Source organism: Pelophylax lessonae, assembly GCF_965119305.1.
Source record: "Pelophylax lessonae genome assembly, chromosome: 5".
Classification (NCBI taxonomy): domain Eukaryota; kingdom Metazoa; phylum Chordata; class Amphibia; order Anura; family Ranidae; genus Pelophylax; species Pelophylax lessonae.
In genome coordinates, this window is record NC_138772.1 from 559,566,644 (window position 1) to 559,583,317 (window position 16,674).

Genomic DNA, 16,674 nt, shown 5'->3' on the forward strand with positions numbered 1-16,674 from the left:
ATAACCATATAGCAGTGTCATTGAATGCATCCTGTCACTTCTGTTACAAGGGAAAGTATCAGCAATTCAATATGTAATGAATGAAGAAAGAGGGTTCTCTCTGCCAGAGGTGGGAAGCATTGTGACTCTGCCCTAAAAATCACAGCTTTCACTTTATCTAAAAACTCCGATCCCAGACAGAGAGAGATAGATATATAGATGGGGAGAGAGATGGAGAGACAGAGAAAGAGAGATGGAAAGAAAGAGATGGAGAGAGACAGACAGAGAAAGAGAGAGAAATGGAGAAAGAAGGAGAGAGAAAGAGATGGAAGGGGAAAGAGACTCTGAAAGCCACAGATAGAGAAAACAAGATATAGAAAGAATTACAGCTGGAGGGGCAGAGAGAGAGACAGATAGATAAATATAATATATATTGTATAATATAAGATAAAGATGGAGAAAGAAGCAGAGAGGTAGGGAGAAAGAGAGGGACAGAGAGAGAGAGAGAGAGAGAGATAAAGAGAAGAGAGAAAGAGAGAGAGAGAGAGAGAGGGGCAGAGATGAAGATAAAGAAAGAGACAGAGAGATAAAGATTATATAATACAGAATAAAGATAGAGAGAGAGAGACTGAAAAGATAGAGATACAGCAGAGATAGAGAAAATATATATATAGAGCGAGAGAGATGGACAGAAAGGGAAAAAGAGAGAGCAGAAAGATATATGAAGAGAGAGGAAAGGATGAGATAACGAAAGAAAGAGGAACAGAGTGAACAAATAAGGGAGGGAAGAGGAACAGAATGAATGAGGGAGGAAAGAGAGAAAGAAAGACAGAGAACAGAAGAGAGTTCAGAGAGGAGCAGTGAGATGAACTGCAAAATCTATATACAGTATCTGAAGCATCAGCTTTTATCAAGAGAACATGAACTTGTATAGAAGGCTGTATACGGTGGCACCTGTAGCTCCTCGGGTGCAGACATTTTATGCCCAGCTTATTTTTAGCCTCCATGTATATGAGGCCTGAGTTCCCATCACCACTGCTTTAAAATGGGGTAGGGATAGCACTGGCGGCAATTTATTTCAGAGCCACCCCAGTGCAATTTCAAAACAGCTAGCTTACCCTCAGCATTTTCTGTGTGCCCCCCTTTGGATTTAGTAGGAGGCCCAAACAGGGAGGGGGCTTAGTGATGAACTCTTCCTTCAGCAGCTGAAAGCTGGTCTCTCCCTGCTGCCAGCTTTTATCTTCTGAGAAAGAGACAGTTGTCCCTCACTAATCCCCCCTCCCAGCCCTGGCTCTAATGTTAGCTCTGCTCAGGAGTTTGTTATCTCTGTACCTTTGTTTCTCTCCCTCTGTCTCTCTGATCCAGAGCTCTAACTGCCCAGCCTGTATATTATTTTCATCTTCATTTTTATTTATTAACTCAGTTTTTTCTTTTAGATTTAGCTGGAACTCAGTGAGTTATGTTGTATTTGTTTCTGCTAATAATGATTTTATTGTACTTAAAGCTAAATATAGCTTTAATATTTTCTTGGGGGCCCTGTCAGGTAGTCTGTGAGGGGCCCCGCGATTTCTATCAGCAGCCCTGGGAACATGTATAACTGTTAATTACCTATTTTTGGCCACTTGCTTCCATAAAACTGCTCTGTGGATCTGTGTGTCTATTCAGTTCTCTTGCTCTGTAGTGGAAAATGAGAAGGCTGGCTGAAGCATGAGGCTTCAGAGAAAAAAATGGGTGTAAGGCTGGCTGTGATTGGCCAAGACTGTTGCTGAGTGTGAGATTGGCTGTGATTGGCCACAAACTCCATATGGGTAATAAAATTTAACCCTGTGCTTTCTGGTTTCAACTCTGCTGTGTCTGAGCTTACCTTACATGCATACAAATGAATCTTACAGGCATATTTTTCCTTTGCTTCTGTGAACACAATATACAATTGTTATATGACATCCAAACATGAAATCACAGTAAATAACTGCTTTTGTCTCTCACACATAAACATATGCACTGTATTAATATTATTAGCAGGTCTAGCTGTATATGCATGTAGGTCATATTAGCAACCTAGGACAGGTTCTAGCTGGCCAGCTACAGCCCCCCCCCCCCCACCAGGAGTGGTAGCATGTGCCAAAAAGGGTGCTGCTGCTTCTTCTGTAAAGAAGTCTTCTGCAAAGACTTTGAAGAAAAAAACAAGAGATGAAAACATCTCGGAGTCTGACCTGCAGTACCTGGAGGAGAGAAGGAGGGTTGTGAGGCGGAAGAGACAGACGGTGAGGACGGAACAGGGACAGGAAGCCCCAGTGTCTGTCCCTAACCGTTCTAGGGCTTCCGCTCGGGATATTTCCTCATCTGGAGCTTCCTCTGAACAAAATTCTGATTCAGAAATGGAATTGGAGGAGGCCTCAAGAAAAAGAGAGGCTTCTGGTGATGAGCAGCAGAGGGGAGCTAAGAAGCAATCCACTCAATAACCCAAATGGCGGTTCCCCCTCCGTTAAAAGTGGTGACAATAAATGTCGCCAGTATTAAGTCAGTAAGAGCTCGTTCTATGGCCTTCTTTTTGTTCAGCCAATTAGATGCTGAAATTTTATTTTTGCAGGAGACTAGGCTCACCTCCTTGGCAGATATTCATATGGCCAAGAGAGAGTGGAGGTATGGTCCATCTTACTGGTCTTGTGCGGCCGAGCCTTATGGCGGGGTGGCGGTGTTGTTTAAAACCGGCATGGTAACTGTCCGGCGGGTTATTGAGGTGGAGATTGGGAGATGTATGGTCTTAGATGTCCTTGTGGGAGGGCAGGACCTGCGCCTAATTAATATTTATGGGCCGCACACAAAGTGGGACAGGAAATGCCTTTTTACAAGGACCAAGCCATTTCTTTTTACATCCCGGCAAGAGTGGTTTTTGGAGGTGACTTTAATACTGTGACTAGGCCCAAGGACAGGAAGGACTTCAATGACAGGCTGGGATATGATAGCGTTTTTTTAAATAGTATGGTTAGGGATGCTGGTCTTGTGGATGTGCACATTAAGCACCTTCCGGATGACACAGGATTCACCTTTCATCGAGGTAATAGTCAGAGTAGGATAGATAGGTTTTTTTTGAAGGAGGTCTCTGCTTTCTCACCCCCAGTGGTGCAGGCAGTGGAGTTCTCTGATCACTGTATGCTATCTGTGGTCTTGAATGCTTCAGACTTTCCTCAGAGGGGCAAAGGCATCTGGAGATTAAATTCGACTCTCCTTGAGGAAGAACATGTTAGACAATCCTTTGAGGAATTCTTTCAGGCACAGGTGACCATCCTGGACTTTTGTAGCAGCAAGGCTGAGTGGTGGGAGCTGACCAAAAAGAGGATTGCTGGATTCTTCAGGGGCCTAGCCAATAAAAAACAGTTTAATAGATACATGACCTACCAACGTTTGTGGAGGAAGCTGGATATTCTTGTCTCGAGAGGAGGAGATCCTGGGGCAATCTCTGAAGTGAAAATCCTCCTCAGGAAGTGTCAATATGACCGGCATACCTCTTTGGTTCTGGAGCGCGACTATGGGAAATACCACTCGCCTGACCCTTACCAGAACTGCAAACAGGGTGTAGCTGTTAAGATGGTCGTTGGCCTTAAGGATAGTACAGGTTCCTTGACAAAGTCCAGGTCAGGGATCCTGGAGGTCGTGAGGTCTTTTTATGCTGAACTTCTTGGGAGGAAAGAGCTTGACCGAGACAAGATGGAAAGCTTTTTGGACTCTACTCCGGGTCTAAATGGTGGAGATGTCCCTTTGATGAATTTGACAGAAGAGATCACAGTTGAAGAGGTGACGAGGGCAATTGAACAGCTTGCCATCAAGAAGTCACCTGGACCGGATGGTCTGACGGCAGAGTTTTACAAAGCCTTTAAGTCTATTCTGGCCCCACATTTGGTAGAGATTTTTAACAGTTGTCTTGCTGAGGGGGTGCTTCCCCCTTCCATGAGACACTCAGCTGTGATTCTTCTTTCAAAAGGTAAAGATCCTTCGATGATTGAGAATTGGCGCCCCATTAGCCTTCTCAATGTCGATAGAAAGGTGCTGGCGAAGATACTTTTCTGGCGCCTATCGGCAGTAGCAGAGTCTTTGCTTTCTCGCCATCAGCACTGTTCGATCCAGGGTAGGAGCACAGTCACAGTGGTTTTAGCTGTCCGGGAGGCCTTGGAGCAGTGCAGGGCTGCAGGCTGGGGAAAGTATTTACTGGCATTGGATCAGGCAAAGGCTTTCGATCGTGTCAACCATGAGTACCTGTGGTTGCTCTTTAGTAAGTACGGTCTGCCGGGTGGTTTTGTCGATTGGTTAAAAGTCTTGTATAAGGGGGCAGAAAGCTTCCCTCTTGTTAATGGTTGGGTTGGACAGTCCTTTGAGGTTGGTTCTGGGGTGCGCCAGGGTTGTCCCCTGAGTCCCCTGCTCTATGTGTTTGCAATCGACCCCTTCATCAGGAGGCTAGAGAGCAGCATGTTGTGTGGGGTACCAGTGGGAATCCCGGGTGAGCCGCCTTTGAGGGTTGTTGCCTATGCGGATGATGTGTCAGTGATTGTCACTGGGACAGATGAAGCGGAGGAGGTGGTCTCTTTGACATCACGGTACTCTGAAGCATCAAGCTCCAAGATCAATCAGGAAAAGAGTGAAGTTTTTTGGATGGGAAAGGAAGGTGAGGGGTTTGATCTCCCGGACACCTTTCCAGTGCCCCAGGAAAAAATTAAGATATTAGGCATTGAATTTGGACCTGGCGATTATGGCCTCAAAAACTGGGAAGGGAGGCTGGAAGTTGCCAATGCTAAGGTGATCAGCTGGAAGAGATGGAAGTTATCTCTGAGGGAAAGGGTTGATCTGATTAAGACTTACCTGATACCGATCTTCTTGTATGTCAGCCCTGTCTGCATCTTGCCAGTGTCTCTCTATGCTAGGATCTATAGTGAGTTCTTCCAGATGCTGTGGGGGAACAGACTGATCCCCATCAAGAGGAATGTCACCTATCTATCCAGGAGGGAGGGTGGCTTAGGTATGGTTGCGATTCGGCACTGCGTGAATTTAACGGACAATTGCCTGGTCGACGCTGTACCTAAACAAATTTGACGTCCTTTTTTTCCCACTAACAGAGCTTTCTTTTGGTGGTATTTGATCACCTGTGCGATTTTTATTTTTTGCGCTATAAACAAAAAAATGAGCGACAATTTTGCAAAAATAACAATATTTTTCACATTTTTTATATGAAATTCCCCAATAAAAATGTAAATATCAAAATTTTTTAACATTTTTGGCCAATTTCTGCTACATATGTTCGGTAAAAAAAATCACAATAAGCGTATTTTGATTGGTTTGCACAAAAGTTATTTCGTTTACTAACTAAGGGAAAGATTTTTGTCATTTTTGTTGTTTTTTTTTTTAACGAGTAATGGCGGCGATCTGCGATTTTTTTTGAGGGACTGCAACATTGCGGCGGACAGATCGGACCCTTGACTGACATTTTGACACTTTTGGGAGCGGGAGATGACAGTGAAGCAATTGCCCCCTGGGCCGCTATGATGCCCTGCAAAAAGCCTGCACCACTTCTGCCACAGACATGCCTAAAGCATTTCTGGTGAAGAGAAGTAAAAAGTCTGCGGACCTACTGAGTGCAGGATGAAGACAAGGACAGAGCACAGCCCAACCCCCCCCCCCCCCTGTGCCTGAGCAGAGGCCGGTTCCATGCCCCACTGGAGATTCTCCTCCCCCGGGCAGCCCTGACTGGGCTGTCCAAGCTCCCCTCCAACTGCCCCCTGCTGGCCAGGTCGGGACCCTGGATTCGGCCGGTAGGTGGAGAGTACCTGGAGCGGAGCTTCAGCGTGGAATGGGGGTCAAGAGGAGGCGGGGAAAAGGGAGAGTGGGAGCGGGCCGCATCAGCATTATACTCGCGCTCAAAGGGCTGGTTATATCTGTAAGATAAGATGTCCAGAGCACCCCACGCCCCCCTTGCACCCTTACATGAGATGTCTAGAGCCCCCCCACCATCATAAGTCAAGAGTCACCCACCCTTCCTTACATCACAATGCAGCCCCTTACCTGATGCTACTGCCAGGAAGAACAAGAAGAGGGCTGGAGTCCGATTACACAGTCTGCTGAATGCTGAGACCAGGGGAGGCAGAGACAAGGTGGTGTTGTGGCTGCACAGAGAGGTGCAGGATCTTTAGGAGGAGTTCTGCCCTCCTCACTGACTGCTGAGAAGGGGTGGGGGATTGCGCAGTGCCATCTTAAGAGCATTAAAGGGCCCCGGGCAATGCAGTGCACTGGGGCCCCGCCTACATAATCACCCACGAGAATAAAATTGCAAATTATGGATAAGGTGATATTTATTGATACAGCAGTGCCAGGCTAATGACAGCTTCCAATTTCGGTGGCTGGGTCCGGTGAACACACACATGGATGGGAGTCAGACTCAACTGTCCTGTGTGTGCCTCTTCCCGTGGTGGCTACCCCTCCACGGCCCAAGTGGCCTGACAGCAGCGCAGGGCCAACAGGCGCTTGCCACCTGCTAAGTTCGGTGGCAGGATGCACACGCGAATCAGGACTAATGCTTGGCTGGGCAGGTGGGGCCCCCAGGCAACTGCCCAGCGTGCCCATTCGGTAAGATGGCCCTGGAGGTGGGAAAAGACGAGCCTTTCTGCAGCAGCACAGAGAAGCACAGGATCTCGCAAAAGAGTTCTGTCCTCTGCTGCCTACTACTGAGACAAGGTGGGGGCAGAGACAAGGGGGGTGCCAGAGCTGCAGTAGAGGTGCGAGGGCAACATGAAATGGCCTGGGGGGCCGCATTCAGCCCGCTGGTCTTGTGTTTGACACCTGTGATATATACAGTGGTGTATTTTGGTTTTGTGCTTCCCTAGGCAAGACTAAAATTGGGCGCCCCCTCCTATGTAAATTTGCCCCACTCCTTTTTTAATGGATGTGGCTCCCTCCAAAATTGAAGGACTTCAAGTCCCAGCATTAACCCCTGAGATCTCACTAGAGGGGGGGTGGGAGAAGGAGAGGGAGAGAGGGGAGATGAGAGAAAGAGGGGGGGGTGAGTGAGAGAGAGAGAGGGGGGATGAGAGAGCAAGAGGGGGATGAGAGAGCGAGAGGGGGGATAAGAGAGAGAGAGGGGGGATGTGAGAGAGAGAGGGGGGATGAGAGAGAGGAGATGAGAGCAAAAGAGAGGGGGGTGAGAGAGAGAGGGAGGGGGGTTAGAGAGAGGGAGGGGGGTGAGTGAGAGCGAGAGGGGAGATGAGAGAGCAAGAGGGGGGATGAGAGAGCAAGAGGGGGATAAGAGAGGGAGAGGGGGGATGAGAGAGAGAGAGAGGGAGGGGGTGAGTGAGAGAGCGAGAGGGGGGATGAGAGAGCGAGAGGGGGGATAAGAGAGAGAGAGAGAGGGGGGTGAGAGAGAGAGAGTAGGGGTGAGAGAGAGAGGAGGGGTGAGAGAGAGAGAGAGAGAGAGAGAGAGAGGAGGGGTGAGAGAGAGGGGGTGTGAGAGAGAGGAGATGAGAGCAAAAGAGAGGGGGGTGAGAGAGAGGAGGGAATGAGAGAGGCGGCTCTAGCAACCAGTGGCCAGAGAGGGGGGGTGAGAAAGAGAGAGGAGGGATGAGAGAGAGGAGGATGAAAGAGAGAGAGAGGAGGGAGGGTGTGAGACTGAGGGGGGATGAGAGCGAGAGAGAGAGAGAGGGGGGGTTAGAGAGAGGGGGGAATGAGAGAGGTGGCTCTAGCAACCAGTGGCCAATAGAGTCTCAGGTGGAGGGAGGGTGTTTTTTTGCTGCCCCCCTGCAAAGTGCCACCCTAGGCCTGGGCCTTGTTGGTCTAGGCCAAAATACAGCACTGGATATATAGGCTTGGCAGACAGATGACAGGATAGATCGGACAGAACCAGGAGTACAGGAGTGAAAGACTGCAGGGAGACACCAGAACAGATATCAGGGAGAAGGATCAGAGCTTGATTGCAGGGAAGGGGGGTTGGAGGGGGGGGCATAACTGAAGAAGCAGAGTGAGCATAGAAAGAATCTGGAGGGAGGAAGTGGAAAGAAACAAAGTTACAATCAGAGCTCAACAGAAGGGAACATTGAAGGAGTCACATCTTTGAGAGCAGAGTGGAAGAGCTGTAAACATGCAGCGCACTGAGCCGCTCTGTGATAGAATGACAGGGAGCTGTGAAACGGAATGGAGCTTAGTGGCTGCAGATGGGCTTGTGAGCTGCCCGGGCCCCCCTCCCTGGAACTGACAGGGCCCCGGCCCCGTACAACAGGGCCAGTGGTCCCCCCTTATCAGCGGCCCTGGCTGCCAGCACTGGGAAGCTACAGTTCATTGAGGGAACCATGAATGCCAACATGTACTGTGACATACTGAAGCAGAGCATGATCCCCTCCCTTCAGAGACTGGGCTGCAGGGCAGTATTCCAACATAATGACCCCAAACACCTCCAAGATGACCACTGCCTTGCTAAAGAAGCTGAGGGTAAAGGTGATGGACTGGCCAAGCATGTCTCCAGACCTAAACCCTATTGAGCATCTGTGGGGCATCCTCAAACAGAAGGTGGAGGAGCGCAAGGTCTCTAACATCCACCAGCTCTGTGATGTCATCATGGAGGAGTGGAAGAGGACTCCAGTGGCAACCTGTGAAGCTCTGGTGAACTCCATACCCAAGAGGGTTAAGGCAGTGCTGGAAAATAATGGTGGCCACACAAAATATTGACACTTTGGGCCCAATTTGGACATTGTCACTTAGGGGTGTACTCACTTTTGTTGCCCGCCGTTTAGACATTAACACATTATGTGTGTTGAGTTATTTTGAGGGGACAGCAAATTTACACTGTTATACAAGCTGTACACTCACTACTTTACATTGTAGCAAAGTGTCATTTCTTCAGTGTTGTCACATGAAAAGATAGAATAAAATATTTACAAAAATGTGAGGGGTGTACTTACTTTTGTGAGATACTGTAAGTTGCTACATAGTTACATAGTTAGTGAGGTTGAAAAAAGACACCAGTCCATCCAGTTCAACCTATGATGTGTGTGTGTGTGTGTTTGCTTTTAACCGTATATTGTATACCCCTGTATGTTGTACATTGTATACCCCTGTATGTTGTACATTGTATACCCCTGTATGTTGTACATTGTATACCCCTGTATGTTGTACATTGTATACCCCCTGTATGTTGTACATTGTATACCCCCTGTATGTTGTACATTGTATACCCCTGTATGTTGTACATTGTATACCCCTGTATGTTGTGGTCTCTAAGGTGCCCATCTAATAGTTTTTTGAAACTATCGATGCTCCCTGCTAATACGACTGCTTGTGGAAGAGAATTCCACATCCTTACTGCTGTTACAGTGAAGAACCCCTTACGCACTTTAAGGTTAAACCGCCTTTCCTCTAGTTTTAGTGAGTGGCCACGTGTCTTATTGTATCTCCTTTCTCTGAATAGTTTGTTCCTTATGCTAGGGTCACCAGTACAGTATTTGTACATTGATATCATATCCCCCCTCAATCGTCTCTTCTCCAGAGAGAATAAGTTCAGTGCTTGTAGTCTTTCCTCATAGCTGATGTCCTCCATTCCCCTAATTATTTTTGTTGCCCTTCTCTGGACTCTTTCCAGTTCCAGCATATCCTTCCTGAGGACTGGTGCCCAGAACTGGACGGAATACTCCAGATGTGGCTGGACCAGAGTCTTGTAGAGTGGAAGAATAATCTCTTTATTTCTGGAGTGAATCCTCTTTTTTATACCAGTATTTTGTTGGCTTTGCTTGCAGCGGCTTGGCATTGCATGCCACTGCCAAGCCTGTTGTCTACCAGTACCCCCAGGTCCTTTTCCATCCTAGACTCCCCCAGAGGTTCCCCCCTAGTGAGTAGCTTGCTTTCTGGTTTCTGGCCCCCAAGTGCATTACTTTACATTTTTCAACATTAAACCTCATCTGCCATGTAGTTGCCCACCCCATTATTTTGTTCAGGTCTGCTTGCAAGGTTTCCACATCCTGCATAGAAGATATTGGCATGCTTAGTTTAGTATCATCCGCAAATACTGAGATTGTACTAGATATCCCCTCCTCTAGATCATTTATGAATAAATTAAACAGGATTGGTCCCAGGACAGAACCCTGGGGGACCCCACTTTCCACACCCGCCAAATCTGACTACTCCCCATTAATCATCACCCTCTGGACTCTCCCCTGGAGCCAGTTCTCTATCCAGGTACTCACCTTATGGTCCATACCTACCTTCCTTAGTTTGAAGAGTAAGCGTTTGTGGGGAACGGTGTCAAAGGCCTTTGCAAAGTCCAGATACACCACATCCACAGGCTTACCTTTATCTAGGTGGCAGCTCACTTCATCGTAGAAGGTTAATAGATTGTTTTGGCAAGAACGATTTTTCATGAATCCATGCTGATTACTACTTATAATACAGTTTTCATTACTAAAGTCTTGTATGTGGTCCCTTAACATCCCCTCCAAAATCTTGCAGACTACAGATGTTAGGCTGACCGGCCTATAGTTACCCGGGATATATCTCGGCCCCTTTTTAAATATTGGTACCACGTTGGCTTTTTTCCAATCAGCTGGCACCATACCCGTTTGTAAACTATCCTTAAAGATCAAGAATAATGGTCTGGCAATCACCTGGCTGAGCTCTTTAAGAACCCTCGAGTGCAAGCCATCCGGTCCCGGTGATTTATTTATGTTAAGTTTCTCTAGTTTAGTTTTAAGTCTATCTTCTGTTAGCCATGGCGGTATTTCCTGAGGTGTGTTGTTTAGTTTGGCCTTACAAGCTGGGTTAGTGTAGCCCCCCGATTCTTTTGTGAAGACTGAAGAGAAGAAATTATTTAACACTTCCGCCTTTTCTCTGTCCTTCAGTGGCCAGATTTCCTTTGTCATCTTTTATGGGGCCAATGTGTTCTGGCCTCGCTTTCTTACTGTTTATATACTTAAAGAATTTCTTGGGGTTCTTTTTACTCTCCTCCGCTATATGTCTCTCGTGTTCTATTTTAGCTGCCCTGATTTCATCTTTACATTTCTTATTACACTCTTTGTAGTGCTTGAATGCTGCCAATGACCCCTCAGTCTTGTATTTTTTGAAGGCCTTTCCTTTAGAATTAATATGCATTTTTATGTTGGAATTTAGCCACCCAGGGTTTAGTTTTGCTCTTTTAAATTTATTTCCCTTTGGAATGCACTGGCCAATCCCCTTGTTAAGTATGCTCTTGAAGCACTCCCATTTTTCCTCCGTGTTCTTTGTTTCCAGGGTTTTATCCCAATTGATATTTTCTAGCAGAGAGCGCAGTTTTGGGAAATTGGCTCTTTTGAAATTCAATGTCCTTATATTACCCCTGTGCTTCCTATTACTATAATTAATGCTGAAACTTATTGACCTATGGTCACTGTTTCCTAAGTTGCCCCGTATTTCTATATCCGTGATCAGGTCTGTATTGTTGGTAATCAGTAGGTCAAGTACCGCATTGTTTCTTGTCGGTGCATTCACCATCATTGTTCTGCAAAACATTTAGGAACTGCCTAGCCTTGGCTGAGTGTGCGGTTCCTTCTGCCCAGTCTATATCTGGATAATTAAAGTCCCCCATTATAATGACATTTCCCATCCTTGCTGCCAATCCTATCTGTAAAATGAGGTTCGCCTCCCCCTCCTCCCTCTGGTTGGGGGGCCTATAGCATACGCCCAATATTACCTTCCCCACCGTGCCTTCCCTTTGAAGTTCTACACATAGGGATTCTGCCTCGTCCATAGCTCCATTATTAATATCATCCCTCATATTTATCTGTATACATCTAATGCAACAATAATGAGGGGCCCAACTCTTGTCCTGATCCCCTATTCTGCATCCAAAATATAGGTGGTGCCTTTTTTACCACTGCCGTCATGCTGCACTTTTGAGATGTAAATGTCACCTCGCCACAAATGTAGCGGAAGTTATCGGTGTTGTGTAGAGTTTCGAGACATCTTTGCTTCTGAGGGAAAATATCACGCAACTGTTGCTTGGAAATGTTAGGCAATGACACTTTCACACACCACCGGATGGAACTGCATGATACGTAGATCTGACAAAGACAAATGTATCTTGCAATAACTTTACATTGTAGCAAACAGCCTAAGTTAACTCCAAACCCGAATTCAGTCTAAGTTAACTCCAGCTCCGAATTCACTAAAGCACCTAGTTGAAGGTTAAACTCCAGCCACTTCATCTAATTAGGATTAATGAGTTTAGGCTGGAGTTATTTCTGGAGAAGTGAGCAGCTCTACTCCAAACTTATAGTGAATTAGGCCCAAAGTGTCATTTCTTCAGTGTTGTCACATGAAAAGATAGAATAAAATATTTACAAAAATCTGAGGGTGTACTTACTTTTCTCAGATACTGTATATCCCAGGTCACTGAACAGCAGACTTAGCAATCAAGATGGAAAATAGGCAAAGGCCTAAATTGGTCACTCAAAGCTTTTGTCCAAGGGCCCCCAATCCATCCAAAAAGAAAGGAAGAGGTGTTGACTCAAAGGTCCCTAAGAACCTAAAATATAAAAAAGGAAAAGGTAGAAAGTACTGAATGCTTGAGAGGGAGGGGGGGGGGGGGGGGATGTGGCAATATTTATTTTGCCTAGGTCGGCAAAAATCCTTGCACCGGCCCTGGTCTTCAACCACACAATGCGATATTCGGTGTGGAGAAAATAAAGCGTCCTACAACATTTTGTGATGCAAAATACATGGCTCAAATTGCATCGCACAGACATCACATGTGATGTAGGGGTATGTGAAGTGATTGGCGCTGCCTGTGTTATGCCAGTAAAGGTGTAATCTATAAATAAAGTGTTATTCAAAGTGCTATTACCGCATAAATCACAAGTAAAATGAAATAAATAGTATCACATATATCGCATATACACAAATAATATATCATGTGCAACTTGTGCAAAGAAGTGGCAAGTAATAAATATATATATATATATATATATATATATATATATATATATAACCAAATAAATAATAGTAATAAATTTATCGAAGTGGCTCAAAGTGCTAAGTGGTGGTGAAAGGTTGATCAGGTAGGGGTTGAATAAATAGTCTAATAATAATAAAAAGTGAATGTTGTGGAAAAATAATATAAATAGAATGTAAACAAATAAGGTGCAAATACCAAAGCATACAGGTGTTGAGGTGACAGGTATAACCAATGGCAAACAAAAGGCCACAGATAATTGCGCAAATAGCAAAAAATTATTAAGGTGACACTTGTGGAAATACACAGGTAAGTGGCTCAGCATAAAAATAAAAATAAAAAATTGAAATTAAAAATAAGTGCTGGATCAATAGGTGGTACAAATAATAATTAAAAGGTAAAAAAAGTCCATAGGCAATTAATAAGTGCAAAGTCCAAAAAATATTATTAACCACTTTACCACCGGAGGATTTTCCTGCTTTACCTCCAGGCCACTTTTTGCGAATCGGCACTGTGCGACTTTAACTGACAATTGCACGGTCATGCAACGCCGCACCCAAACAAAATTTATGTCCTTTTTTTCCCACAAACAGAGCTTTCTTTTGGTGGTATTTTATCACATCTGCGCTTTTCATTTTTTGCAATATTAATAAAAAAACACAACAATTTTGAAAAAATAACAATATTTTTCTACTTTGACAGTTAAAAAATAGCCAATATATTCAATCTTTGTCATATATTTAGGCCAAAATTTATTTAGCTACATGTCTTTGACAAAAAAATTCTCAATGAGCGTATTTTTAACAGCTTTAAGACCGGAAGATTTTACCCCCTTCCTGACCAGGCCATATTTTGTGATTCGGCACTGCGTTAATTTAACGGACAATTGCGCGGTCGTGCGACGCTGTACCCAAATTAAATTTATGTCATTTTTTCCCCATAAACAGAGCTTTCTTTTGGTGGTATTTGATCACCTGTGCGATTTTTACTTTTTGCGCTATAAACAAAAAAAGAGCGACAATTCTGAAAAAATAACAATATTTTTCATATTTTTTATATGAAATTCCCCCCCCCAAAAAAAAGTAAAAATCAAAATTTTTTAACATTTTTGGCCAATTTGTTTTCTGCTGCATATTTTTGGTAAAAAAAATCACAATAAGCGTATTTTGATTGGTTTGCGCAAAAGTTATCGCAGCTACTATCTACGGGAAATTTATGTCATTTTTATTGTTTTTTTTTATCTAGTAATGGCGGCGATCTGCGATTTTTTTTTTGCGGGACTGCGACATTTCGGCGGACAGATCGGACCCCTGAATGACATTTCTGACACTTTTGGGGGTACCAGTGACATTACTACAGTAATCAGTGCTATACATATGCACTGCTACTGTAAAAATGACACTGGCAGGGAAGAGGTTAACTTTTATTGGTGATCAAGGGGTTAATGTATGCCTGGTGCTTACTGACGTGTGTGGGGGGGAGGGGATTGAGTGACACAGGCACAGATCGCAGGTTCAGCTATGCTGAATCCTGCAATCTGACCCTGCCTGTCACTTAGGAGAACTAAAATCAATAAAATTGTATGTTCTGCTGGTGCCCCACATTAAAATCTATTGTGGGGACACAGGCGGCTCCTTCCGGCTTTCAGCTGGTGTGTAGGAGGAGACACTTGCGGCTTCGTTCAGCCCCGCCGATGCATAGGCGTGGCTATGGCCGGACCTGCTGTATAAATAGAAGTAAAGCGGATGTGTGTCCACACCCTTTGAAAACGGCACCGGATGTGACGAAACGCGTCAGCACGTGGACCGCATAATGTGACGTACATTGGAGCGCAAGCCGGATTCACCTCCGCTCGCCACTCTGCATGGTTGTATTACTTTGTCACAGATTTCTTTGCAATACGATCTTTTGCCATATCTTGCTGAACTATTGTTACTTTGTACTTTTTATGGGAATAAACCCTTCCTTTAAAAAACAATATTATACTATCTGGAGCCTTTTATCTTTTCTTTTTAAAAACAAACATCACAAGCTGCCTTATGGAACGGTGAGGAGAAAATTACCATCAGTACAGCCAGGAGGATCTTAAAGGGGACCTACCAATAAGCGTGATTGGTCTCAATATCGTAAGGTATATGAGGCCCACTACATTCGGTAAGTCACCCATTTCATAAATTGCATCACGGGAAGAAGGAATTCGAGAAAGTGTGAGAGCATAAATAAGAAAAAATGAGTAATTACTGCACATGATATATTATTTGTGTATATGCGATATATGTGATACTATTTATTTCATTTTACTTGTGATTTATGCGGTAATAGCACTTTGAATAACACTTTATTTATAGATTACACCTTTACTGGCAAAACACAGGCAGCGCCGATCACTTCACATACCCCTACATTTACCATGTATCCAGTGGTGGGATTCAAAAATTTTAGTAACCAGTTCCGACTTTCCCAGCAGAATGACCAGCGTGCCCCCTTTAAATGCACAGAGACCAGCGTGCCCCCTTTCAATGCACAGTGACCAGCGTGCCCCCCTTTCAATGCAGAGAGACCAGCATGCCCCCTTTCAATGCACATTGCCCCCAATGATTGCAGAGTGCCAGCCACAGCATTGCCCCTAATGATTGCAGAGTGCCAGCCACAGCATTGCCCTCAGTGATTGCAGAGTGCCAGCCACAGCTTTGCACCTAATGATTGCAGAGTGCCAGCCACAGCATTGCCCCTAATGTTTGCAGAGTGCCAGCCACAGCATTGCCCCCAATTATTGCAGAGTGCCAGCCACAGCATTGCCCCTAATGATTGCAGAGTGCCAGCCACAGCATTGCCCCCAATGATTGCAGAGTGCCAGCCACAGCATTGCCCCCAATCATTTCAGAGTGCCAGCCACAGCATTGCCCTCAATGATTGCAGAGTGCCAGCCACAGCATTGCCCCTAATGATTGCAGAGTGCCAGCCACAGCATTGCCCTCAGTGATTGCAGAGTGCCAGCCACAGCATTGCCCCTAATGATTGCAGAGTGCCAGCCACACATTGCCCCCAATGATTGCAGAGTGCCAGCCACACATTGCCCCCAATGATTGCAGAGTACCAGCCACAGCATTGCCCCCAATGATTGCAGAGTGCCAGCCACACATTGCCCCCAATGATTGCAGAGTGCCAGCCACACATTGCCCCCAATGATTGCAGAGTGCCAGCCACAGCATTGCCCCTAATGATTGCAGCGTGCCAGCCACAGCATTGCCCCCAATGGTTGCAGAGTGCCAGCCACAGCATTGCCCCCAATGATTGCAGAGTGCCAGCCACACATTGCCCCCAATGATTGCAGAGTGCCAGCCACACATTGCCCCCAATGATTGCAGAGTGCCAGCCACAGCATTGCCCCTAATGATTGCAGAGTGCCAGCCACAGCATTGCCCCCAATGACTGCATAGTGCCAGCCACAGCATTGCCCCTAATGATTGCAGAGTGCCAGCCACAGCATTGCCCCCAATGATTGCAGAGTGCCAGAACACAGCAGTGCCCCCAATGATTGCAGAATGCCAGAACACAGCATTGCCCCCAATTATTGCAGAGTGCCAGCCACAGCATTGCCCCCAATGATTGCAGAGTGCCAGCCACACATTGCCCCCAATGATTGCAGAGTGCCAGCCACAGCATTGCCCCCAATGATTGCAGAGTGCCAGCCACAGCATTGCCCCAATGATTGCAGAGTGCCAGCCACAGCATTGCCCCCAATG